The sequence below is a fragment of the Aotus nancymaae genome, unplaced genomic scaffold (genome assembly GCF_030222135.1).
Source record: "Aotus nancymaae isolate 86718 unplaced genomic scaffold, 86718_ANA_hifiasm-v0.15.2.pri h1tg000019l, whole genome shotgun sequence".
Classification (NCBI taxonomy): domain Eukaryota; kingdom Metazoa; phylum Chordata; class Mammalia; order Primates; family Aotidae; genus Aotus; species Aotus nancymaae.
The window spans coordinates 12067999-12095873 of record NW_026988431.1 but is presented as its reverse complement, the minus strand read 5'-3'; positions in this window follow the sequence as shown (position 1 = coordinate 12095873).

Below are 27875 nucleotides of genomic sequence, written 5' to 3'. Positions count from 1 at the left end.
TACATGATATATACACCATATATATTTATATATAATTCTTTAGATATAACATATATTCATATATTTTATATATGTATAAAAGATTACTTAAAAGACTTACAATCATTTATTCCTCCAGATGTTCTAAACTCTACCATTTCTACCATTTATAAAGCATACAAATAAACAGAGTTCTCGGTATCTAGAACATAAAATTCTTGATTTCCTAGAAAATTGCCTTTACTGGTCTAGAATTTGGTGTCAGGGCATTGGCTATAGCAAGAAACACTGTAAATAAAAACGAAGTGAAATTTATAACTGCATATTTTATCAAAATATGCATTTCCACATATTCCTCTGAGTCCTTTCTCTAAATATATTTAGCAGAGAATCTTTATTCTTAGTGCCATGTCTAACTGCATTTTTATTTTTAAAAATACTTTTTTCTCTTATTGGCTTTAGGAATCTAATAACAGGCCATTGACTCATTGCTAAGAATATCCATAATATATCTTTGGTCATCTATAGCAAGTATGCAATTATTATTTTTCTTTTGCTAGTCTCATTACTAACTTCATTTTGTATTCTGAGTCTTGAATATTATTTCCTTCTTTTTGTCTATTTTTTTCACATTAAACTATACAGTTGCACTTGTGTAGCCTGGAAAATGGTCTGAAATGCTTCCTGAATCAAATTGAGGTATAAATGAGTAAATACATACACAGCTTTTGTAAATGGCTATCTACGATTGATCCTGAGCAATTTAACTGCTCTCTCTAAACATATTTTGTTACATGTGAGGTTGAAAGACTAACTACTTCACATATTGTTTTGAGAATTCAAATGATATAACATTTTAAGTGGCAAATTCAGTGTCCGGAATGTAGTAAATGCTTAATAAAAGTCAATTGTAGGCCGAGAGTGGTGGCCCACGTCTGTAATCCCAGCACTTTGGGAGGCTGAGGTGGGTGGATCACAAAGTCAAGAGATAAAGACCATCCTGGCCAACATGGTGAAACCCAGTCTCTACTGAACACAAAAATTAGCTGGGCGTGGTTGCTCACAACTGTAGTCCCAGCTGCTCAGGAGTCTGAGGCAAGAGAATCACTTGAACCCAGGAGGTGGAGGTTGCAGTGAGCCGAGATTGCACCACTGCACTCCAGCCTGGAGACAGAGCAAGACTCTGTCTCAGGAAAAAAAAAAAAAAAAAAAAAAAGTTAATTGCATCTGAATTATCTGAATTTATATTTAGTCCTACAGGTAACATTTTAAAAGATCTATTGATGAATTAAAGTGTAACCAAAAGACAATAACAATTGATGATTTTTCATGGGGAAAAATGGCATAGAAATACTATAACAAGATTCCTTTTCCTTTAAAATACAATAAAACTCCAAAAGACCTGTGTGTGTGTGTGTGTGTGTGTGTGTGTGTGTGTGTGCACGCGCGCGCGCACACTTGAGCATGTTTGAATAAGCAAAGATGACATCATGGAAGAATTCAACTCAAACTATTGACTCAGGTTACCTTGTGAGACTGGATGGCAGAAGAGAGGACTTCACATTTTAATTCATGCATATTTTTAAATGGAAAAATTCGAGGAACCACTGAAATTTCTAGATGCTTGTTTCCAATTTCTAATTTTTCCTCTATTTATTACTTTAATCAAAGTCATAAATATTACATTAAAGTGAACGACTAAAGAAAGAATGCAGATAATAATGTGAGGAGTCTGGAAATCATTTTATATTAGAAAAAACACTGAGGACATTTTGTGTAAAGCTGAGACAAAAAAGGAATTATAGCTGTCTTCAACTATTTGAAGGACTCTCAAGTGGAGGATAATTTACACTCATTCTATAAGGCTCAAAAGGATGGAATAGTGTCTTGATAAAATAAGTAACAATGTAATCAGAGTAAAGGAAATCTTGAATGAGCTGCTATTCAATGTTAGCTTTAAGAAGATGTCAGATGTTCATCTCTCAGGGGTGTTACGTAAGTGAAAACTGCTGAGGTAGATCTAATTAGATTCTGAAATAACATCTACACTGCTATTTTCTTTACAATATGAAAAGATCTATCTTTTTTTATAGGAAACTTTGCTAAATGAATCAACAAACATTCATTGAGTAAATAGTACATTTCAGATAATATGCTACATATTAAAAATAAGCTGGTAATTAAGATGTATCTGATCCTTTAAGGAGCAATAGTCCATTTATAAAGACATTCACAAATAGATAATTTTAATAATACAATTATGGTCAGGATAGAAATATATACAAAGCACTATAAAGGCATAGCAAAGAGAACAAACTTAGATTAAAAGGATTTCCTATGTGGTATTGATAACATTTGTTTTGCAATGTTATTATCTGATTTTTTAACCCAAATCAGTACATAAGTAACATTTGCAATGGTTTGACTTTGAACATAATCTGGATATAGCTATATTTCTAAACTATTATATAGATAAGAATAGATTTTTGTAGCATCCCAAGTCATTCAAATGAGTCCATTAGAAGTTTTGAAATGCTTAAGAATCAAGAAAAAATTAAAGACCTTTCAATAAGGTGAAAGGCTTGACTACAGGATAATTGCAAAGGAGGCAATGATGCAATTCCAATTTTGGAAGTTATAAATTATGCAAGTGATTTCAACAGCAGGGGGGTTATTTGTCCTGATGTGAAGATGTTGCAAAGCTCATGAATTTCAAATCTGTAAATTAAGAACAAAGGATTTACAGCTTAGTTAGAAGCAAATGAAAGACAAGTTACGCCCATAGAGGTCAATGCTATGGCTCCCTCTTACTGTTAGGGATTGTTCAGTGTTACCCTCTTTTCACACTCCACTCCGAAAGGGGAAAAGTGTTGATGGATCAGGTCCAAGAACATAGGTAACTGAGATGACAGGGGTCTGAGTATTTGGAGATGTTATTTAAAAATAGGTTAAAAGCTCTTGCAAATGCCTGTAGTGATGTGTTTAGAGGAGGCACATTGGATCCTGTCTGGTAATTTTCTTTTTGATTTGCTTTCCTCTTTTCTCCCAAGTAGCTAGAGATGAGAGAAGTATCTGCTCTAAGTCCAGCACAGGTAACAGCCTAGTTTTACATTTTGACAGATTATACCATAGCTCTTCAAGGACACCTGATGTTTTCCAGGATATTGACTACTATAATTTCTTTAACATTTTATTTATTCAAAATGTGCCAGAAAACTCAATAACTAATTTTAAGTCTTTATTTTTTAATATATCTAAAAATAGCAGATAAAATAATCCCACTTGCTGTTTTGGCCTGGTTTCTTTTGAGTACTATACTATCAGTTCTACCAATTGAATCAGCTATTTCAGACTGTCAAAGAAAAGAAAAAACTATTGATCCAAAAGAAGGTCAATCCAATATTCACATAGACATTACCTGTATTCGACACCATGTGGCTCTTTCTGCTTGTGTTTTCCCTCATATTATTTTTCAGCAGAATCCTAATATACCACAGCCAAAATAAATGGAACAAAAATGGTTCATCAATGAAATTGCATTAGGAAAGCTTTATTTTAGACATTTACTGAGTGGGCAAGTTCAGTAACAAAGTCAGATTCCTGAAACAACTGGAATTTGATGTAGATGAATGCCAGATCAATAGGCTTTTAAATCACAGAAAAGTTGGAAAGCAGCAAGTGAAATTGAAGTGGTTCTTTGTTTAAATTACATTTCTCTGTCATTGTATATTTTTCTTCAGTTGAAACCTTTATTGAAAATCACTATAGAGTTTTTTGTGCATAAAAATGCAAATGTACTCTTTTCAGTTCATCATATTCTTATGAAGTTTGATTAAAAGATTTTTCTTAAATGTGTGGTTTTGTAATCCTGTGTTGTTTTCTTAGCCTGGCTTTAATAAATGTCTTTAAAAAGCTTGTTATCACAAAAGGAAATGCAGTTATTTTGTATGTTATGCTCATAATTATTGAATGGTTCATTTCAATTTGTGAATTTTTTCTATGAGACATTATATCTCATGGCCACATTGTTTAATCATTACAGTACCTTTTATCAGTACATTGCAATAGGTCAACTTTACCTTAATTGCATTTCCTTGCTTGTAAATCCTAAGCACAATAAAGAAAAATGCTTCTGAAAGATCAGATACTTTCAGCAACAATTTACTGCTGAAAAAATAAAATTTTTTTCTCTTATTGGCTTTATGAATCTAATAACAGGCCATTGACTCTTTGCTAAGAATATTTGTGATTATAAATTTCAATATAATATTTTGTGACCATAAAAGTCAAACACCAATTAGAACAAGGATATGCAAAGTCATGGATACAGGGAGGGGAGCATCACACACTAGGGTCTGTCGGCGGGGAAATAGGGGAGGGACAGTGCGGGGTGGGGAATTGGGGAGAGACAGCATGGGGGGAAATGCCAGATATAGGTGATGGAGAGGAAGGCAGCAAATCACACTGCCATGTGTGTACCTATGCAACAATCTTGCATGTTCTTCACATGTACCCCAAAACCTAAAATGCAATAAAAAAAATTATGAAAAAAAAAGTCTCATGATATTAGAGCATTCACTTAGGTTCCCTTTTTTAAAACATTTTGGTAAAATATGCTTAACAAAATGTATCACCCTAACCACTTCTAAGTGTACAGCTCAGTGTTATTAAGTAGAATCATAGTATTGTGCAGTCATCACCACCATCCATCTCCTTAACACTTTTCACCTTGTAAAACAGAAATTCTATACTCATCAAACAATAACTCCCCACTGTCCCCTCCCTCCAGCTCCTGACAAGTACCCTTCTCCTTTCTGTCCCCATGATTTTGACTACTACACTAAGTGACTAAGTGGAATCACATAGTTTTTGTTTCTTTTAAAGGCTGAATAATATTACATTGTATGTTTATATCATATTTTGCTCATACATTCATTTGTCCATGGATACATCAGTTGTTTCCATGTTTTAGCTAGTGTGAATAATGCTACTGTGAACATGAATGTTACAGATATTTCTTCAAGACTCTGCTTTCAAATCTTTTAAGTCCATACCCAGAAGTGGAATTGCTTGTTGATATGGTAATTCTTTTATGTTTGTATATATCCTCATTAATTTTGACCTAACAATTTCCTTCCCTAACTGCCTGCTGTGACAAATCATCTTCTCTGGCATGTCCTCTGCTGGCTTCTCGTTCACTTTGTTGTTGTTCCTCTTTTCCCTTTATTTATAGATTAAAAATTCAACTTGCTTTGAAAAAATTTTTAAAACTCTCCGTTTAAATCTTTAATGCACAGAAAGACAGCAGCTGTGGTACATATACACCATGGAATACTATGCAGCCATAAAAAACGATGAGTTCATGTCCTTTGTAGGGACTTGGATGAATCTAGAAACCATCATTCTCAGCAAACTGACACAAGAACAGAAAGCCAAACACTGTATTTTCTCACTCATAGGTGACTGTTGAACAATGAGAACACATGGACTCTGGGAGAGGAGCATCACACACTGGGGGCAGTTGGGGGGAGTAGGGGAGAGACAGCAGGGGGTAGGGAGGGAGAGGATGGTAGGGAGGGATAACATGGGGAGAAATGCCAGATATAGTATGCACCTAAATTGAAATAAATAAATTTAAAAAAAAGACAGCAACTGAGCTCTATGTTAAATTTTATAGATTGATGTCTTAGAAATTACCAACTTAGCCCACTAGTAAATGTCACTGGCATTCTTTATGATGAAGCCAAAATTGGGGAATTTTTCCTTGCATTTGTTAGACTTAATTGACTTTCGTGAAAGCAATGAACCAGAACGTGTCAGGAAACCAAGAGACAGAGATCAGCCAAATTTGGGGTCATTTTGTTCCTTTTATCCCCCGCAAAAAAGACAATTATTAAGCAACAGACATACATTGTCAATGTCAGCCTTCTGTTTGTGGTGCTAAAATTTATTAATTTTTTAATAATTTGATACCCAAGAAGTTGAAGAAACAAACCAAAAGAATGTTGTCCCAAGCCCAAAGTCAAACTCAATGGGCATGAGTGGGTAACTATTTCAAAGAAAAGATGGCTTCTGACCCTTTTTATAACCTTTTTTATGTATAAAAGAATGGCAGTAATGATATCCAACATATGTTTCTTTTACGTATACTGCAATGATCTAATAGACACATTTAGAAAAGCAGCAATTTCTAATTTTTGTAGTACTTGCTTACCATCAGTACCTCAATACATTTAATGAGAAGGTATGAACTAACTATATGCAACTTGAAGCAATTTTACATTTGATTAAAAATTAATAATCACAAGAAGGCTTTTATATCAGGTAAAATTTGACTTAATAAAAATAAGCTCCCAATATATAAACTTACTAAGAGATATTCATTCTTTATGGGCATTATCTGAAGTTTTATCTCTGCTCTTCAATAATACTAAGGTCACAGTCTTATTTAATGGAAACATAGCTTAGGTTATACCAAAAAAAAATTCTGCTTGAAACATAAGTGCTTATTTACCTTAAACATCCTCCTCAATATTGTTAGTTTACAAAGAAAACTGTGTTAAGGTTTGAAAACGTATGTCTTTTTATCAAAAGATCTGGTTTCAATTCCCAGTCAGCCAATTATAAGCAATGTAGCAAAGGACAAGTCAGATATTATCTCTGAGCCTCAATTTTCACATCTAATAATAACACACCACAGAATTGTTTTTAAAAGCATTGAAAATACAGAAAAAGGCTTATTCGTATTTTTTACATGTTTACTTAGCATCTAGAAGAGTCAGTACTATACCAGGAACAGCGGGGAGTGGAGAGGCTGAAGTCTATATCCTTGAAGTCTGTATTCTGGAAGAGACAGATGTATAAACCTCAATGTAATGTGTTTATGTTGTAATTGAAGAAATATCTAAATGCTGTGAGCCTCTCAGTAGAGAGAGACAAGCTCTGTCTTTAGATGTCGGAGAAAATTTCATTTAAAGGCAATATTTGGGTCCTAAAAGGAAAAGTTTGCTGGAAGAGTAAAGATTCGCAGTGGAATAAATACCACATGTACATGTAGGAGGACAGAGGGGTAACAAAGCAAGCAGTATTGAGGGAAATTTGAGAGATTTGTGTGGATGGAACATAGAGTTGGTGGGAGAATGGTAGCTGATGAGGTTTAAAAGCTTCACAAGGAACAGATTTTAAAGGGTCATGAAACACAAAGACTTTTAGATTTGACATGAAGGATACTAATGAGCTATGGTTCTTTATGAAAGAGGTGCTTCAGAAAAACTGGTCTAGCTGTAACATGAAGAATCATCTGCTATTCTCAAGGCTAGGACCACGGATAGCAACTAATACCCATTGTAGCAGTTCACATATTTGTCAAGCTCAGAAATAAAGGACAGAGGCCAATGTTTATAACTGAATGATGTATTTGGCTTGGGACACATTCAATTTCAATGAGTGTATCAGGCATGCTAAGGAATGAGTGCTTGAGGAAATAGTGGCTTGCTCTATTGAAACATTTTACAGTAAAATTTTCCAACATTAACTTCCAACATTTAATTAACAAGTACTTTTTGCTATAGAGTGAAATCAAAGCTCTGTATACAAAGCCTTCCATTGCCTCTACTTCTGCAACATCATCTCTAGTTGGTATCTAGGTTTCAATGATCTGGTAGTAATTCCCCAAATCGGCAATGCTCTTTCTAGGCCTATGTTTTTGCATGCTCTACTTCCAAAGCCTAAACGCCTGGGTTTCGCCTTCATACATTCATTATTGTTACGACTGTGATAATGTAAACTCTATTCCACTGTGTCTAAATCTGTTTCCCCACTCTGGCACGTGACAGGCACATAAGAACATTTTAGCAAATAAATAAATAAATAAGGTATAAAGCATTGTATTGGAACAAATTCATACAATGAAGATCTATCTTTTGACAAATATTTGTTCCAAACATTCTCAAAGTTAGTAGGATAGGGTTCTGAGTGGAGTCAGTATACTATAACACGACTCATTTACAGCATGGGTCTTTTTCACAAGCATAATGGCAAGGGCATAATCCGAATTTCATAATTATACACCTGTATAAAAGTTTAAAAATCAGAATGTTTTATTAAAATGTCCTTAATTTTTAGACTATTCTTTTACATATTATGCAACTCACATTTTTAGACTAACAGGTACATATTCTAAATGAAATGTAATAAAAAAGAAGGCTCCATCTATGTTTTGACTGTGTGAAATATAAAGATTTTTAGTTAATCTTTTCTTGACATCCCTGCCCTCATCATCTTCACTGACAGGCACAGGGGAGCATCATTTGAGCATGATCAAGAAAATGAGGCCCAGAAATAGCAAAGTTAATGCTATTATTGTATATTAAAAGAATTACCTCACCATCAAATGATTTTTTTGTTCTCTTTCTGACCACCTGAGTGAATAAAGCAGGATAATAACATTCGCATTATTTTAGGAACACATTTGCATTTGTAATGAAAGAGTCCCTAAAGGGCACAGACAACATAGAGGCGACTATCTGAATTAATTAAAATTGTTTTCCTGATTAGATAGAAATGCAAGTGTAAACCTCATATCAGAGAAAGTTTCTCTCTTTTCATGAAAACACAAGAATAAACTATTTTTAACAAAAAGCCTTACAAGATTAAACTTTAGAAAAAATGTTTCTATAAAAAAGCCTTGCAATATTAAACTTTAGAAAATAAAACTTTTCACATTTGTGTTTACTTTAAAAAACTGACTCTCTTATTGGCCAACAAAAATTAAATACTCTTATACTATATTTTATATGTTCTTCTAAATTCTTCAGTGGTTGACTAATTGAATCCACATAAAATAAGATTCTTTAAAATGTAAACACATAAATCTCAAAATTTAAAAAATGCATTTAATATCTTTAAACTTTTTATAAATAACTCCTCTAAATGGGTAAACATTTATTATTTTAAAAATGAAATACAAGGGTATTAACATAAAGAACCATTTGCTCCTTATGTAAAACATTCTCCCCAATGTCAGAAAGCAATCGAACACATCTTTCTCACTTTAAAAATGTTTTCATGTGTGCAAATCAATTCAAATGAGCTATTAATGTAATATTTAATAGAGCCATTAAAATGTGAATTATCTTGAAGTGATTGTATTTCTTTTCCAATGTTTTCCCAATATAGTTGCAGCCACAAGGACAAGATATGTATGTGAAGGTAACTATCATTCCCAGAAATATAAACTTTGATAGAAAGAATTATAAAATAAAAACACATAGCATATATCCTTCTAAAATAACTCCATAGGAGAACAGGTCCATTTTTACCTTGATTTACTCTTATCATGAGAAAGTGGATTAAGGTGAGAATGAGCAATGCTGATTCAGACCAAATTCAGCACAATGTCTGAAGTAATACTCTGCAAAGGCACTGCTTAGTAATAGTAGACAATAGAGTCAAGGAGAATCTTGAAAAGTGTACAGATGTTCTCCTTGACAGTATATTATGTAGCCTTCTAACAACACCCATGTTGTTCTGCTTCCTTTCTCTGATTACTTTTAGTGTTAGTAGTCATAAATAGGATTTGATTACATTTTAAATCACTTTTTAAAAACTATTTCATTGTTTCAATCTTGTCTGCCCAAGGAACATTGAAACCAGCAAGAGTAGCCGTGTGCACACATGTGTGTGTGTGTGTAGTTTTTCCCAACCCTAATCTACAGTTTTTACACACGTTCACACACTCACAGCACACATGTATTTCTAAGAGTCACAGTCATACTTTCATGAATTATAAAATTTTGACACTGCCTTTTACTTCCTTTTCTCTTCGCTTCTTTAACTTTCTGCCCTGGTACTTACTAAAACTTGTGTCTTAATCAGAATGTCAAGATCACGCATATCACCATAACAAGTAAGAAAATCAAAGATTACTGAATTTTAAGTGTAATCAAAGTAAAAATATCATAATACTCTATATTTTTTAAAAAAAATAGCCATTTAGATCAGCTCACATAGAATAATACCAGAAGTATCAGAAAGATGGAAAATTAATTTATTGGTGTAGCTATATATTTCAGTTACATAATAAATACTTTAGCAGCCCATGACACTAGAGAGTGGTATCATCATGCAGGGTATATGTGCTTATTTACGTTACACCAGTATAGAAAACTCACATATGTTGTGAATTTAGTCTCCAAACCAGTAAAATGATTTTATGGTGTTGAAATGACTTGTCAAAAATTGAAATTTTGTGTAGAATTTTTCCCTTGTCTGAGATCAATTTATTAGCTGATATGTTTTCCCCACTACATTATTTTTTAACACCGAGGGGTCCCATTTTATCAATACAGCTTAAAGATGTTTCCATAACCAAATATCTAATATTTTCATCTAATTGCTGCTCAGAGGCTTCAGTGGTAGACATGTTCGCAGGGGTACAAAGAACATTAAAGATATGTTCTGGAGTAGATAGTTATCTAACACAGAGGGGATTTGGGCAAAAAACTACAACATCAACAGAAAGTGCCAGTTGAAATTCAGGTAAAGTGTTGGATGAGTTCATGAAGAGGAGTAAATGTTTGCTTCCAGTAAGTATCCAAGGAGTTTTATTGGGGTAGTGTTTGCTGTAAGGAATATAAGCCATGATGTGGTGAATTGCAGATAAAGACAACTTCATTTAACAATAATACAGACTTGGCAAGTCATGGAGGAATGATTAGTTCAATGACTTTCACAACAGGTGCAGAAAAGGAAATACAGTAAAACTACAAAGACAAAGAACTGTAGAGAAGGATAATAAATGTTACTCTAAAATGTGGTACATATTATGTAGGGAAGTAAAAATAGATAATGTAATGGTGTCAGTAGAAGTATACTTCAGAGACTGTACTGGGTCAGCAAATTATATGATCAGTTGGAAAGGACATAAACTTAGCAAGTTATAAGTCTATGTAAGCTATTGTTGAGTACGGAGGAGAATCATAGAGCAAGATATGTAAAATTGTAATGTGTTGACACCAACATTAATGCAGTAACTAACATTTATTAAACCTTTATTGTGTATCAGGCCCTGGGCTAAGTACATCATATGAATTATCTGATTCAATCATCACTAAACTGTAATTACTACCTATAGGTGGTAATGTTATGTACATCATACAGATGGGGAAATGCTGGTTCTTAGAGATTAAATAACTTGTCCAGCTTCTCATATCCAGTAATAAAAGGAGCCAAGATTCGAGTCTAAGCTTTCTGACTCCAAACCAATGTTTGATTTTTGATTTTTAATTCTTTTATTTCCTAGAACAATCAACAGCCACAAACTGATTGTTCTAGGAAGTAAAAGAAGGAAAAATCAAGGATGACAGAAAGCTGAGTCTGGGTGACTGGAAAAAGGGCTGTGCCATTAATAGATACTGGAACATGGATGAAAGTGTTTCTTTTCAGGAAGCTTTGGCCTGTGCAGGCCTAGTTTCAAACTAACTGATTTGACCTTCTATGTAAGAAATATACCCAAGCAGTGGACATGCTGAGAGCATTGACAGACAGAGGGAAAGGCCCTCACATGGGCTGACTGCTGGCAGGGGAGCACAGAAAATAAGATTATAGTTCATTTTCATGCCTGCCAAGAGGAAGTGACATAATTTCCATTTACGGATGAAAACAAGGACTTATAGATGCTAGGCAACTTACCCGAAGTTATTTAGCTAGTAACTGATAAAGACAAAATTCTATTCTGCATCACCTTCTTTCCAGAGTCCAATTATTTTTCAGAATGCTCAGATCCAGATCGTTTAATAAATCTGCTAATTGAATCTTCAATCACACTAAACTTTCAAAAGAATCTTTAAAGGGTACTGCTTCAAAAATAGAAGCTTATTGGCTCTATTGTTCAACTATAATTCTTTCATAATAACTATCTTAAATATCAATAAATGTCTACATGATATTTTTTGCTAGGCAACTATTTCCAAACTCTTTCTTTTTTTTTCAAGACATGACTTTCCACATCTACAGTTCACTCAGTATACTGTCAGATGTCCATAATGACCTGCTAAATTCTGCAGACCCACACTCTTCTCATAGCTCATCTTCTTTGACTTCTCTGCTGACCACACCCTCCTTCTTGCCATGTCTCCTTGGCTTTCATAGCACTACCCCTTCTTTCTCTTCACCTCTTTATCCTTTCATTCTTTGGGTTCCCAGTTCCTTCATCCTTTCCTGACAACTCCTCTGATATAATCCTTCCTATCAATCTTATCCTTTTCTACTCTCTTTTCATGCTGTACCAGCCCATTTACCTCAATAAATTCTATCCCAAGAAATATACCTCCAGAGTGCATCTACTAGCCAAATTTGTGTTCTAGATTTCAAGATGTGGCTTCCTGGGTGTATTGCTCTAACCTGTTGCCTTCTCCTGGGTTCCTATCTTAAGAGTATCAATTTCCTCCCAATGATTTTAAAGTCAGCGTCCATGTGCCTTTCTCCATGACCTTTTCCATCGAATTAGTTGCTAGATAATTTCAGTTTGAACTCTCCAATATCTTTCACGATAAGAAAAACATAATAGTGACAAAGACACTACCCACATCGATACTACAATTATTGAGTGTTTATTTTGTATTAAAACTGTGCTAAGCATTTTACCCACAGGATATCACTTAATCCTCACAATGCTGTTACAATGAAAACAATTGAAGCGAGGAAATCGAAGAGACTCAGAGAACGCTTGCTCTTGATCATAAAATTGGGAAAATGCAGATACATTATTCAAATTAAGATGTAACTAACTCTGGTCATGAAGCCCTTTGCTCTTCAGCCCCATCCTTTCCTTTCCCACTGCAAGTGACTCACTTTGTCCTTCATCATATCTTCTCTGAACTAATGCCAGACAGAGCCTCCTTGCCTCTAACTGTGGCCCTTCCCTTTAACTGTTCTTTGCAAGACATCTATCTTCGTAAAAGCAGGTTTAAAATAATTTGTTTTCATCAGAAATCCTCTTTAAAGCCCTAAAATAAATGACAAGCTTTGAGTGTAGGCAAGACTTCCTGGACTGTGTAACCAAAACATTTTCCTAGTAACTGAATTTCTTTACTTATTCAAAACACATTGATGCAGTTTGTCTGTGTGCGTGTGTGTGCTCCTTTGTGTATGTGTGTGTGCCAGATCCTAACCCTTTACCATATTAACACAATTAATCCTCAAACAATCCATGATGGAAATGATTTTTCCTCCATTTTACCAAGTAAAGAATTGAGTACTAGGAAGTCAGGTCAATTGTCCTATGGCACAGAGCTACTAGCTAGTGCCTCTGGGCATCAATCAAACCTCTGAAGTCTAGTCTAGCTCCACAGCCCATGATCTCAGCCCTCAGGCCGCGCCACCTCTCCATCACTTGTCTTATTGATTTAAGAGGTTGCCCAGCATGTATTTCTTCTCAGACAGATTTTATATCCATCAAGGTATCCATTTTTACATCTTTCTTCTCCACCTTGCAATACCACAGCATCTAAAACACAGGGTGTTTCAAATAATAATTTAAGATTATTTATTTAACAATTTTTTATTTATGGAACATCAGAGCTGATTTAGACCCTTGAGACACCTACTCTTTTGAAGAAGGCAGAACACTTCTGCTTAAGAAAACTTATCCAGTGTATGGATGAAGCAATAATAAAAAGGAATGTAAAAATTCTAGGACTTTTGGCTAAAAATGGAAAGGGTAGTAGAATTTAAATAAGTGGGACAAGGTCACCTTTATGCTGTGAACTGAATAATAGAGAGATGATCCCAAGATAAGTACTTTCTAGTCAGAGGGGAGAAATAAAGGTAGTAAAAGGGGGATAAATATGACATTTGGCAATACCCGAGAAATATAGAAGATTAATATGACTAGACTTTGGTGAATGAGGAAGAGAGAGGTACAGTAAGATGAAAAACCTCCAAATAGACAAGATGAGATTGTTTATGGCCATAGAAGCCATGAAAAGGAGTATTAAATTTCTTTTAAGTCTAAAAAAGTGATTGAAGAATTTTAAACAGATGAATAAAATAATATAATTTCTATTTGTAAAAGATTACCTTATTCATATGGAAAATGGATTGCTGTGTTTAACAGTAGAAGCCAGAAAACCAGTAAGGAGCCTGCTTGAATGAGCTAGATAAGGGATCAGAAAAATTTTTCTTATAGAGAGACAGAAGATAAATATTGTAGGCTTTGTGCCTATACAAATCTTTGCCAGAATGACTTAACTCTGCCATTGTAGCAGAAATACATTCTCAGTAAATACACAAATAAATGTGGTTAGTTGTTTTCCAATAAAGCTTTATTTATAAGCATGGAAATTTGAATTTTAAATCATTTTCACATCACAAAATATTATTACTTTATTAGACATTAAAAATGTAAAAACCATTCTTACCTGGAGGGCCATAAAACAGCAGGCCATGTGCTAAATTTGTCCTGTAGACTGCAGTTTGCCAACCATTGGTCCAGATAAAAGAAAATGATAACTGTACTAGGTTCATAGGGATAAAGGAGTCATTGACTAATGTGAGGAAGACCTGCAAAGAATAGAATAGAATGGAGGAAAGGAGATAAAAATATCAAAAAATATATTTAGGGTATATTATGATTTAATATATCCCACTTTAAAAAATCAAAATGGCCTGGAAATTCATATTTTCTCTCCTGAAATTGTAGAGCGCTCAGAAACTCAGTTTCTTACAAGACATGCCATTTCTTTCAAGAATACTGGTACTTCCATATATTAAAAAGTTTGTCTTTATTGTAATTTGAAATCTATCTCCCTGAAACCTATGCCTTTGATTCTAGCCCTGGCTTCTAAAACTCAGCAGGCTTTTATCTTTTCCATATGAGAGTATAGAAAATGTCTAAAAGCATCTATCCTCTTTCTCTCTCACTTCTAGTTCTCCAGGCTAAACATACCCAGTCTCCTAGACTTCATTATAAGACATGTGTCTAGAATATTTATCAACCTTCAACTGTTTTTTTTCTTTTAATGTCCTCCTTATAATTGAATGTAAAATGTTACATTACCTTAAATTAAATGTAAACAAGACTATATAACTTCTCACTCATCTTTGATGACAAGAGTAATAAGAGCCTTCAGACAAAAAGACTAAATGCAAACCAATCTATGTATTGGTATCTATAAAATTCAGCTTAGTGTGAACCAGGGCTCAGAGGTATAGAATATTGAGGAGTTCATTATCAGTCAGATGAAGAAAAGTTTTTCTTCACATTTCCAAGTCACCTCCATAGAAGCCTTCCAGTCCAGCTGAAATTACTTACAACAAGGCCAAATTAATATTACCACAAGCTTCAAGTCAAAATACTACCAATGACATCTACTGAGCTGGTTTAATACATAAATCTCATCTCTGCCTAGAGAAGAGTCAGAGATTATTTCTCCCCTTGGATAAAGCATTACTTCATCCAAATGAATCAAACAGAAGAGGCATAAAACTCCTTTTATATCCTTCATGCCTTTCCTTTTTTATGGCATACTTTATGGTTGGGGCCTGCTTTCTATTTTTTTGTTGCTTTGGATATGAAAACATGCTCTGAGGATGATCACAAAATATAGGTGAGCTCCTCTTTACAAGCTTTACTCTTGAAAGAGCATTTGAAAATGAAAACTCAGAAATAAACAAGTAGATCTGGCTTTCTGGGAAAAAAAATAGAGAAACAATCCTAATAAGTGGTATATATTCACCATCACCTGAAGGGAGGCACACTTAGGAGGCCGCTACACTTGTGTTCTCTTTCACACCATTGTTGCCTTCCTTAATACTCATGACCATTGGTGATTATTATTTGATTTCTCCTAGAAATAGCTTTGTTTACATTCGATCTCTCAAGCCAGTCTTATCTAGGAACCTAATTTTATATAATCCATTTATGAATGATGTGATTATGTAGACACCATCATAGACTCATAGTTAAATGATATCTGTAATAGTCTTCTAGGGCTGCCATAGAAAAATGAAGGCTTGAAAAACAGATATTTATTTTTCACAGTTCTGAAGGCTGGAAATCTAATATCAAGGTGTTGGCAGGTTTGGTTTCTCCTGAGGCCTCTCCCCTAGGCTTGCAGATGGCCACCTTCTCACTGTGTCTTTACATGGCCTTTCCTCTGTGCATGCATACACTGAGTGTCTCTCTCTTTCTCTTCTTTTAAGGACACAAGTTATACTGAATTAGGGTTTTACCCTTATAACCTTATTTAACCTTAATAACCTCCTTAAAGAACCTGTCTCCAGATATAGGAACATTGGGGGTTGGGGCTTCAATGTATAAATCTGGAGTGGACACAACCCAGTCCATAACAGCATCTAATAACATGGAAGCCACAAGTGCACACACACACACACACACATACACACAGTTACTGTTTTCTTATTGTTCAAAAATTAAAACACAGTATTTTCATTTTAAGAGTTCTAAAGCAGTCATAGTACAGTTAGGAAAACAAAAACGACTGTAGGTATTTCAAACAAGGAGAATTTAATATATGGATCTGCACCATATGTGAAAGAAGAGCTGAGAAGTTACAAAGAACACAGGGAGATATTCTAGGGATTAGAAACAACACAAAACGGTCACAACCATCTGGAATGGGAGGGATGCAAGAGGAGGTAGTTACCATAACTATAGAGCAGGAATCAGAATCACACCTCTGTGGAGACCACTTGACAGACGCTAGAATATCAAAGGATGGAACTCTCTGATAGAGGATATGTTGGTTTATGTTACTGAAGAGGCTGAGGATAAATCCATATTCAGTGTGGCTTTATTTTGTTAAAGCAATGTGACCAGACCCTGGCTTATCCTTCTCAACTTTTCTTTCCTGGTTTTACTTATGATTATTAGGTCAGCTCAATCTCTTGGCCCCGAAATGGCAGCCAGAAGCTTTTGCATGCTCTCTTGTTCTTATACTACATGGGAAAAGAAAGAGCTTCCATCATCCAGTCATTTAAAGAAAAATTGGACCTCATTCAGACAGAAACAGCTGAAGACAGGTGCCCAATCTTGAGCCCATCACTGTAATAAAGGTGATGAGATTACCATGAGTGGCTCAGGCCAATCTGGCCTAATCCTGAGGCTTGAAAGGTGTCAATTTCACCCAAAATTCATGTCTGCCATTCAATAGACAATGAGTGAAATGGAACCTGGGCAGTGATAAATGTTGCCTGAATTATAATTTCTTTGTGAATTCAACCCTACAACTCTAGGCAAAACTAATTATATTCCATAATATCTTATTTGGTCCTGAATGAGAATAAACAGGTGAAAGTTTTATTAAGAGAAGAAATGAATGAACTAATAAATCAGTTAATCATTAAATTAATATGAGTATGTTTAATGGTTTAGAAAATAGATTTGGGGAAGCTTTCAAGATTAATAGAACTTTCATAAGGTAACAACCCATAAAACGTTACTTTGAGGAGCTTTGTGCCATTATCAATCACGTTAATAATTACTATGAAAACATTAGCTACAAGTTATTGCTAATTATTAGCTACCAGGTGGTTATTAGCTACCTACTATGTGCTAATATATATAGATTATCTACATCTCTTTATATATATATATATAATATGTACATTTTATCATCTAATTATCTACATCTATTATCTACAAGCATAGAGATGTTTAATAACCAGTCCACAAATACCCAGCCAGAAGGTGAAAGAGCTGGAAATGGACCCCACACATTTCAACACCACAGGACTGTTCTTGACATCGATGCCAAGTTATCTATTGTGAAACTGGTGAAATAATTGAATAAAAATTATTCTTGATTTAAAAAATCATCCGGCCTTATATTTCATTTATCACATCTTGTGGCCAAATTGTCACTTCCCAATATTAGCCAAATAAATATTTGAAATAACCTTTTTGCATGATTGAAAATGTTCTCTATGCTTATGATGTTGTGTAGTTTCTCATCTTGAAGTCTCACATTAGAATTCAGTGTTTCTGCTTTACCCAGAAATGAAGTGTAAATTCACTACTCTGGTGTTTAAAATCTCCACAATTTACACCCAATCTATGTTTTTAACTTTAACTCTTATCATTTTCAATCGCACACCTTAGATTTCAGCCTCACCTTCCAATAAATGGACGCTTTTCCGTGTTTTATTCTTCTTCCAGCCAAATTCCAACTCCTAGAACTTTCCTAATTCTATGAGCTGAATGTAATATGGGGATTTTTTTTTTTCAGAAGTTCTAAAGATCTTTACTTTCATAAATACTTTTTTTTTTTTTTTTTGAGACAGAGTCTCAGTCTGTTGCCAGGCGCCAGGCTGGAGTGCAGTGTCACGGTCTCAGCTCGTTGCAATTCTCCTACCTCAGCCTCCCAAGTAGCTGGGATTACAGGCACGCGCCACCACGCCCAGCTGACTTTTGTATTTTTAGTAGAGACGGGGTTTCACCATGTTGACCAGGATGGTCTCGATCTCTTGACCTCGTGATCTGCCCGCCTCGCCCTCCCAAAGTGCTAGAGAAAAACTTTTTAACAGGATACTTGTTGACCATTATTGAATACATGTCATTTCGTGCTAAAATGTAGGTTTCTAGGTGCCCAAAACCATAGCTTACTTAATTGTATATACCCTTCCATACCAACTCAGAGCTCATAAATGTAACTAATAATTGTGTTACTGAAATGAGAAATAGAAATGCTAAATATATATATTTTATCCAGTTTTTTTAAATATCTAAATCTCAAGTCAAGGGAAGAATTATAAAACGTTATGAGAAATTCCATCATCACAAGTACCTTTTATAAAAATAATACCTGTATAATAAATAAAAATAGAACCCACAGTGTATAATATATTAATGTAGAGTTTTTTGGTTTTGTATTTTCAAGATTCAATAACCATTATCAACATTTTTAAACATTTTATTTATATTTTTTATTGCTTTTTACCTCCACAAACTCAGAAACATGATGGTTTTAGGGAATTCTGCATTTTCATGAGTTTGCTGCTTTCTTTCTGATTAATCTCTTATAACAAATTACATATTCTGACTGTCCTTTTATCATTTTGGGAAATTTGACTCATGACTTACTCAGACTTTCTTCTTTATGTAAATAAGTTTGAAATAAAGCTGTGTTGTTACCTGACACTTTTATATTGCTTATGGATAATTTTCTACAATAAAACTTAGTTAATCAATATTACTACTTAATTTTCATGTACCAGGATGATGTCAAAGCTCTTCAGAAAGTTTAACATTAGATATTTTAAGTAGTTAATAATTCTGAAAGCACAAGTTTTCCATTAGATGAATGGATAGTACAGAAGTAGGGCATCAAGAGGCAAATATTGAAACTTGCTGAATTTGAGTGAAGATAGAAGAATACAGACAATTCTAGATCAGGGCTTTCCAATGGAACTTTCTGTGATAATGGAAATGTCCCACATCTATATTGCCCAATATAAAACCCACATATGACTATTAAACACTTAAAAGTGTGGCTAAAGTTAATGAGAAAATTAATTTTAAATTTAATTTACTGCTTTAAATAGCCACATGTGACAAGTAACTCCCCTACCAGGTGGTGGAAGTATGGAGTATAGTATGCACAGAAGAGGTACAGATGGAGAGTTGGTTCTGGGAGATTCTCTGAAGCCATTTGACAGCTAAGACCATTGGACATCTCAAGTTAAAATAGTGAAATAAATGTTTAACCTGGGAATAGGAAGATGTCAAAAACAAGTTTCCATTACTTTACAGTTGTGCCTTGGACGCCCCTTTCTCATCTTCAGAGGTAATCTTAGTGTGGAGTAATAGATTGGAAGTTACCAGGGTTGTCTTATTTTATTTTATTTTTCCCAAACACCCATTTCTAAACTTGGTAAATACTTGTTGAGGGAATATAAAGTTAGAACATTTACTTTTTTTTCCAGTGATACCTGAAAGAATATACCACTGAAAAAAATATAATTGATACAAGAGTGGGAAAAATTCACAATCCATATATAAACATTGCTTAGAAATGAAAAATCTACAATTTAAATTAATGAAGAGCACAACCAAGATTAAAAAATGCTTTTATGTCTCAGCAAGTAGCTGCGTCCACATCTGTGTACACTACTCTGGCAAACTGGATTAATATTTTCAGATATATTCTCCATTTTGCTTTTGGTTTTGTAGCTATTAATATAAGTGTTAATAACTTGCAAATAATTTTTTTTTGCTAGTTGCCTAAGATTGTTGACAAGTAATCAGCTTCACAAACAAATGTTACTCTCACGTATTCTGTGTCTCGGTTCTATTAAGAGAGAGTATCTCAGGACAAGGTAAATGTCAATTACTCATTACTTTACTATTCCCACTAGTTCAATGGTACAATAAGAATGGCACCAATTATCATTTCGTTGATACCTATCATAATGAGAACCTGTTAAGTTAATGATGAGACAGGTGTTCATCATTTAAGGGACTCCTGAGAAGACTGCTCACTTAGCCATTAATAACATTTCTGAGACATTTTCTATTTATGGATACCATAAAGGCTGGGTTTCACTAGCAACTGAATCACTAAGGAGAAATTTTTTTAAGACTTGTTAAATTAATGTTGAAATTTTATAAAATAAATTTTAAAAAAATTAGGTTTGTGTTTTGCAATTATTTTAAAACTTAAAAATCATAATTAAAAAAGAGTACGAGTATACTTTAGGATTATGACCAGATGTTGAAAATTGTTTAGCAATTACCAATATAAATACAATTAAATTCTACTGAGTACCTTCTTGCTATAGAGGGCATCATCCTGGTGGGGCAGATAGAAATAAAGTGTGTTGGCTAAAACAAACTAGCACAGACTGGATGACCTAAACAACTGCAATTTATTTTCTTATGGTTAGGGAGGCCGGAAGTTCAAGATTGAGGTTGGTACCTTCTGAGATCTCTTTCCTCAGATAGTCCATGGCCATCTTCCTGTGTTTTCAAATGGTCTTCCCTCTGTGTGTGTCTACATTCTAATTTCCCCTTCTCATAAAGACAATAGTTGTATAGGTTAAGGCCCAATGTAATGACGTTGTTTTAAATTAATTGCCTCTTGAAAACGCTTATCTTTAAATACATTCACACTAGGAGACACTAGAAGTTAGGACTTCAACATATGGGTTTTGGGTAACACGATTCAGCCCATAACAGTAAGTATGCCTTCAAGATGCACCCTCTAATAAAGGTAGGTAAGTGTATAGACTAGAAATGTAAATAGGTGTAAATGTTTTTTAAATATTTTAAATAAGATATAGACATAATTAACTCCTGGATAAATGTTAGAAGTACTGTTCATAAACTGGAAATAATATTTCAAGCTGAAGTTTGGGGAAGGATATGCATGGCTTTAGGGAAGAGGTGAAAATTGACCTCAATCTTAAAAGATTTGGTTAGAACAGTTAGGAAAATAATCCAGGAATGTGAGATGTCATTTGTAATCATGGAGATAGGAGAAAGCATAATTATAAGAAGAGGTAGCAAGTTGGAATGAAGCATAATGGGACATTTAAACTGGAGAGTTATTTATGTTAGAGCTGAAAATGTGGAGGCACTGAAAAAACACTCTGAAATTTACCAACTGAGCAGAAGAGAAGGTCCAAGAAGGGAACCTACTGGCATGCCTGAATTTTTCAGTAGCTATCTTATTTCACAGGAATGACTGACCATTTTCATTTCACTGTGCATCATATAAACAAGAAACTTATGATGACAGTAACTGAGAATCAGTCTGAACCAAATATAGTATGAAGTTAAATTGCCAACTTCATGGGAGTAAAACTATTCCTTCCCACAGTGCCCTAAGCAAAGATTTTGGTCACTCATCAAAGGCCAAGACTGAGGTAAAACCTCATCAAGTAGAGAAGTACTAAAAGTTGCATTATAGCCTGGGTGACAGAGTCAGACCCTATTTCTATTAAAAAAAAAAAAAAGAAAAGAAACCACGTTAAATGGTTCCCATGAATATAGGAAACTAGTGTACACAAGTATCTGCTCACTTACTAACAGCTCAAACCCTGGAAACACCTGGCTCTACATTTTGAAAGGACAAATGTTTTTCAAAATTTGTTTTTACATATTTTTTTCAACTACAGAAGTAATTTCTGATTGAGGCAACAGAATAGTTCCTGGATAGTTTTGGAAATACACTATTGTGATATACTACTTTCATCATCCCAGTGTAATTTAGCTATACTTGAAATAGTGAATTTCGTGTTTAGACTTGATATTGTATTTTATTCTTCTAACATTTGAAAAGATGATATGGAATTTTAAATGCAGAATAACATTAAAATCAAATCAATATGTTGTTCATGCATGGTGTGCAAGGAAAATTTTTTAGTGATTCCTACCTTTTCAGATCATTAATCTTAATCATTATATTACACATGCTTTATACCACCCTTAAAATTACTAATATGCAACCTTTATAAATCTGAAAATTGGATAGAACACAGATTCCAGAGGGACTCAATGGGTAATTCTTAGGAGACAAATGCAGCTCTAATTTAGCCATATAGCTTCCTGACAATAAACTAATAGAGAAGTAAGAGGTAAAGATGAATACCTTTACAACTAGAACTTACTTTGAAGATGTTTAATATTATTATTGCATTTAACTTCAAACATCAAATCACCATTTATGTGCTTGTTACGCAAATAAAAACTAATAAATTACTTGATTTAAATTTAATTTTGTAACATTTTCACATCTTTAGAGACTTCCACCAAAATATGTCCCATTGGGATCTAACTAAAGAGCTTCTGCATAGCAAAAGAAGCTATCAACAGAACATACAGACAACCTATAGAAAGAGAATATATTTGCAAACTATGCATCTGATAAAGATCTAATATTCAAAATCCGTAAGATACTTAAACAATTGAACAAGCATAAAACAAATGATCCCATTAAAAAATGAATGAAAGACACAAGTACAGACACTTCGCAAAAGAAGATATATACAACTGGTGAACAAACATGAAAAAACGCCCCACATCAAAATGCAAATTGAAACCACAATGAGATACCATCTCATATCAGTCAGAATGACTGTCATTAAAAACTCAAAAATAACAGATACTGGCGAGGCTGCATAGAAAAGGGAATGCTTATACACTGCTAGCAGGAATGTAAATTAGTTCATCCACTATGGCAAGCAGTTTGGAGATTTCACAAGGAACTTAGAACTATCTTTTAACCCAGCAACCCCATTACTGATTATATATCCAAAAAACCAAATCATTCTACCAAAAAGACACATGCACATGAATGTTTAATGCAGCACCATTCACAGTAGCAAAGATATGGAATCAACCTAGGTGCTCATCAATGGTGGATTGGGTTGAAAATGTGGTATACATACATCCTGGAATGCTACATGGCCATAAACAAGAATGAAATCATGTCTTTTGCAGCAACATGGATCAATCTGGAGGATTAGGCCATTATCCTAAGCAAATTAAAACAGGAACAGAAAATCAAATACCATATGTTCTCACTTATAAGTGGGAGCTGAATATTGGGTACTGAGAAACATAAAGATAGCAACAACAGAAACTGGGGACCTCTGGGGCCAGGGGTGAAGGGTTGAAAAAGTGTTGAGTACCATATTCAGTACCATGGTGATGGGATAATACACACCCCAAACCTCAGCATCACATAGTATACTCAGGTAACAAACCAGCACATGTACTTCCAAATCTAAAATAAAACTGACATGTACGTTCTTTTGATATCAGATAAAGTCGAACGTCTTAACACACACACACAAAGAGGCAATTCACAGTGGTAGTTCCCTTTCTTTCTACTATTTATTACTGATAAATATTTGGGCAAATGTAGATTTTAATAATGTATTAATTAGTACACATGAGTTCCTGTAATATTTCAAGAATTCCACCAAACACAAAAGTGTGTCTCTATAACCCCTTATCATTCCATTTCTTATGTATACAGAAGTGCATGTCAAAGTTTTTGAAAATTTCTTTACATTTATATTACATTATATAAGTATTTAATATCTCTTTCCACTTCAAAAATAATTTCAAATTATTTAACCCTGCTCAGTGAATTTTACTCAGGGTTGTGAATCTAACACACTGACTACTATAGTTATTTTGTTTAAAACATAAAACTCTACTGTGGCTATGGTTTTAATAGGCTCCCCTATTTCATACTGTAAGAAATTCTTCAGTCACAAACTTGAAATGTTCCCAACATAGAAATGGTAAATGTTTAAAATGATGAGTACTCCAAATACCTTGATTTGATCATTACATGTTCTATGCATGCAACAAAATATCACTTTTACCCCATAAATATGTAAAATATTATGTATAAATCAAACAGAAATTATTTGGTCATGTTTTGTCTCCAAACTATATTGCCTCTTATGTTAAAAGCATTCTATGTCTTCACTGAAAATCTATGATAACAGCAAAATCAGTTTCTCAATAGATTTCAGCAATTTGATTCCTGTTTCAGGATTGTTATAAGTAAAATACTTGTTCTTGGGTACTTCAAGGAAAAACTAACATTCAGACAAAAAAGTTCTTTCATCAAGGCAATTTTACTTTCTGCAGAAAGGGTACTATTCACAAGCAGTCCTGCTACAAGAGTACAATGAACAAAGGAAAGGCAGGCATATTTATTCCTTATGCATTGGGTTTATACTGTTGTGTCCAATCTCTGTTGGTTGGAGACAAACCTCACAATCTTAACTGAAACCTAATTGGATAACAATTTAAAAATGTTCTAAATAGGTAAAAGCAATGAAGAACAAAGGAAAAGAGGAGGTTGCTTGTGAAAAGGACTTAGAAAAGTAATAACATTCTGAAATAAGAAAGGGGCATAGGCTGCGAGCTTGGACATGCTTGTGAGCACATCCAGCACAAATATCTTGGTTAAAGTATGAGGACATAGAATGTACTTATTCCTTTATATCTGACATCTACATAGGAAAGGGCTTAACAAAGAGTTAGTAGCAAAAAGCAAGAAGACTTTGAAGAAAGTATTTGAAAGAATCTATTATTTCTAATATTTATTATTATTATTCTTACTCAACAAGAACAAAACCTTTGAAGAAGAACTTTTTCTTTTTCACAAGGATTCCATTTCCTGGCTCTTGAAAACATTGACATATTGCAAGAAGTTAGGTTGGAAGACCCAAGTGACAGTTATTTGCAGCTTACGACTTCTCACCAAAGATGGGTATGATCCATCCTCACTAAAAAAAACAGGTAACAAATGATTATTGGGCACTTATTTATTGGAATAAATATATATTTGGTGGTGAATGTAATGCAAAAAAATGCAAGTCAGACTTCAGGAATTTGGAGACAAACACCAGGAGAAATTTGTTCTTCAGTCACAAACTTGAAATGTTCCCAGTTTAAAGACTGAGTTTAAACTCAGTCTTAGAAGAATGATGAAAAATTTCAGGGATTTTTTTTGTCCATTCAAGATCTTTAACTAGATAGCAAACTGGATAACATTTATACAATTCAAAGTGTTAATTGAATCAATACGCAAATATATGAAGGGATGATACATGTTAAGGCAACTGGAGACATTTATAACTCAAAGAGAAAGAGTCCTATTTATGAACATTACAATCTTACAGAGAAAGTCACTTAATCCATGGCCTACACAAAAGAAAAGGAATCACTATTGGCTCTCACTGGAAATTAATGTAGTTTTTAAGATAGAAAGTAAAAGATATAGCTGCTTTAGAAAGTACTTATTACATTTAAAGGAATAAAGATTGGTTTGTATATCTTTATTACATTTGGAACAAGAATGACGTTTTTTAAATCCACATATCTTGTTTAGTTACCCCTCCATTTTATCTAGGCTGTTTTTATTTAATATTCACAACAAGGCATTTTATAACAGTATTATATATAATGTGCATTTCAACTATAAAGTGTTACAATAGCTGACACTGCACAGTGCATCCAAATCCTCTAATAGAGTTTCAAAAATTTTCACAACTCATCTTATTCCTTCAACAGAAGTGATCCCCAGTGAACCTCTCTCCAGCAATTGGCTTTACAACAGAAAAATTTAATTCCCTGGACAAAGGAATAGAGAACATGTGCTTTAGTATAGTATAGACTTTTTTCCCTCAGCATATCAGATTTCTCTCGCTCTTTAAAGAAATCCATTTTATCTCTACCTGCTAAAATCAATAGACAATATATTTTTATAAATTCTACGTTTAATACACCTGATAAATAATATGTAGTTATATAAGACCACACAGTAGTTCATTCTAATGCATTGCCACAGTTGTTATTATCATTATCATTTATTAGAAAATATGTTGAAAGAAGGCAAAAAGTAATGAGAAGAACAATGTAGTCAGAAAGAAAATAGTGCTAGCATCTGTTCTCAACATTTCTGTAACATCCTTTTGTAAAACAGGTTTTCTTCACCTTTTACATGCTATCTAATTTTCAACTACACAAGAGTCTTCATTCTGACAGCTATCAACAATTTTGGTACCCATCAAGTTTGGCCTTCACAAAAACTGTGTATGAGGCAATTGAACAAACAATAGCTAATACAAGGCTTTATAAATTTAACAGTTGAAAAAATAGCACAAATGCAAGGTCAATCCAGCAACTATACAGGCATAATTAAAAGTCACATCTGCACCCACCAATGACAAAGGCACCTGTGCAATCAAACTGTTTTCTCTGGCTAACTTCTCAATCAATTGCATATCATTCTCTCAGAGTTACGATGTGGTCAACAGATTCATGCATAAAGACATCTGAAATGACCAATACACTTTTTCCAAAATACAGCCATTTTAGCCACACAAAGAGAAAAGCAGCACTCTAAGGACCTTTTGTTTAAATTTATTTTTCAAATTGTCAAAATCAAGTAAGAAAAACAAGCAAGGCTTGGCAATATTCAAACTTAGCATATCAAGAGGTTTTTACAAGTGGAAGCTATTCAGTGGAGAACTATCATTAGTCAGTGAGAGTCAAGGAGAATTGTAACAATTGAAAGCATTCAAATAATGAAATACTTTGATTTTACTTTTAATTTCATTTCTAATGTCCTGCAAAGCCAACTTGACTTCTTCACAAGCTTTCCTCATACTAAGTTCTCTATACAAGATACGACTACATATTATATTTCTGCTAATCTTGGGGACAGGAGGAGAAATTAAACTAGTGTTTTAACCAGTATATAAATATGTGTTATCAGGCCAGGAGCAGGGCTCATGCCTGTCATCCCAGCACTTTGGGAGGTCGAGGCGGGCAGATTGCCTGAGGCTACTAGTTTGAGACCAGACTGGTCAACAGGATGAAACCCCGTCTGTACTAAAAATACAAAAATTATCCCAGCATGGTGGCACGTGCCTGTGCTACCATGTCCCAGCTACTTGGGAGGTTGAAGCAGGAGAATATCTTGAACAGGGAAGGGGAGGTTGCAGAGAGCCAAGATCACAGCACTGCATTCCAGCCTGGGTGACAGAGCAAGACTCCTCATCTCAAAACAAACAAACAAACAAGAAAAGTATTATCTTTTATCATATAAAACCCAAACAACTGCAAGTATAAATAGATAAATATACCCTAAAAGTCTTATTTTATATGGAGAATAGTCATGTTAAAATAGTCATCTCTACCAAATGCTATCCTGTACACAGTGTTATTTTTCAACTAGAAACCACAACTAATCATTGGACACCATTCCCTGCTACTGAACTAGGTGGGCCCTTGTAATGTAGTTTAAAAAATATTTCTTTGACCCTATTTTGAGATGTTGATGAAATGTAGATCAGTTCTCCTTTCTGAGCAGCTCATAAGTTCATACCAGAATGACTCCCATCAT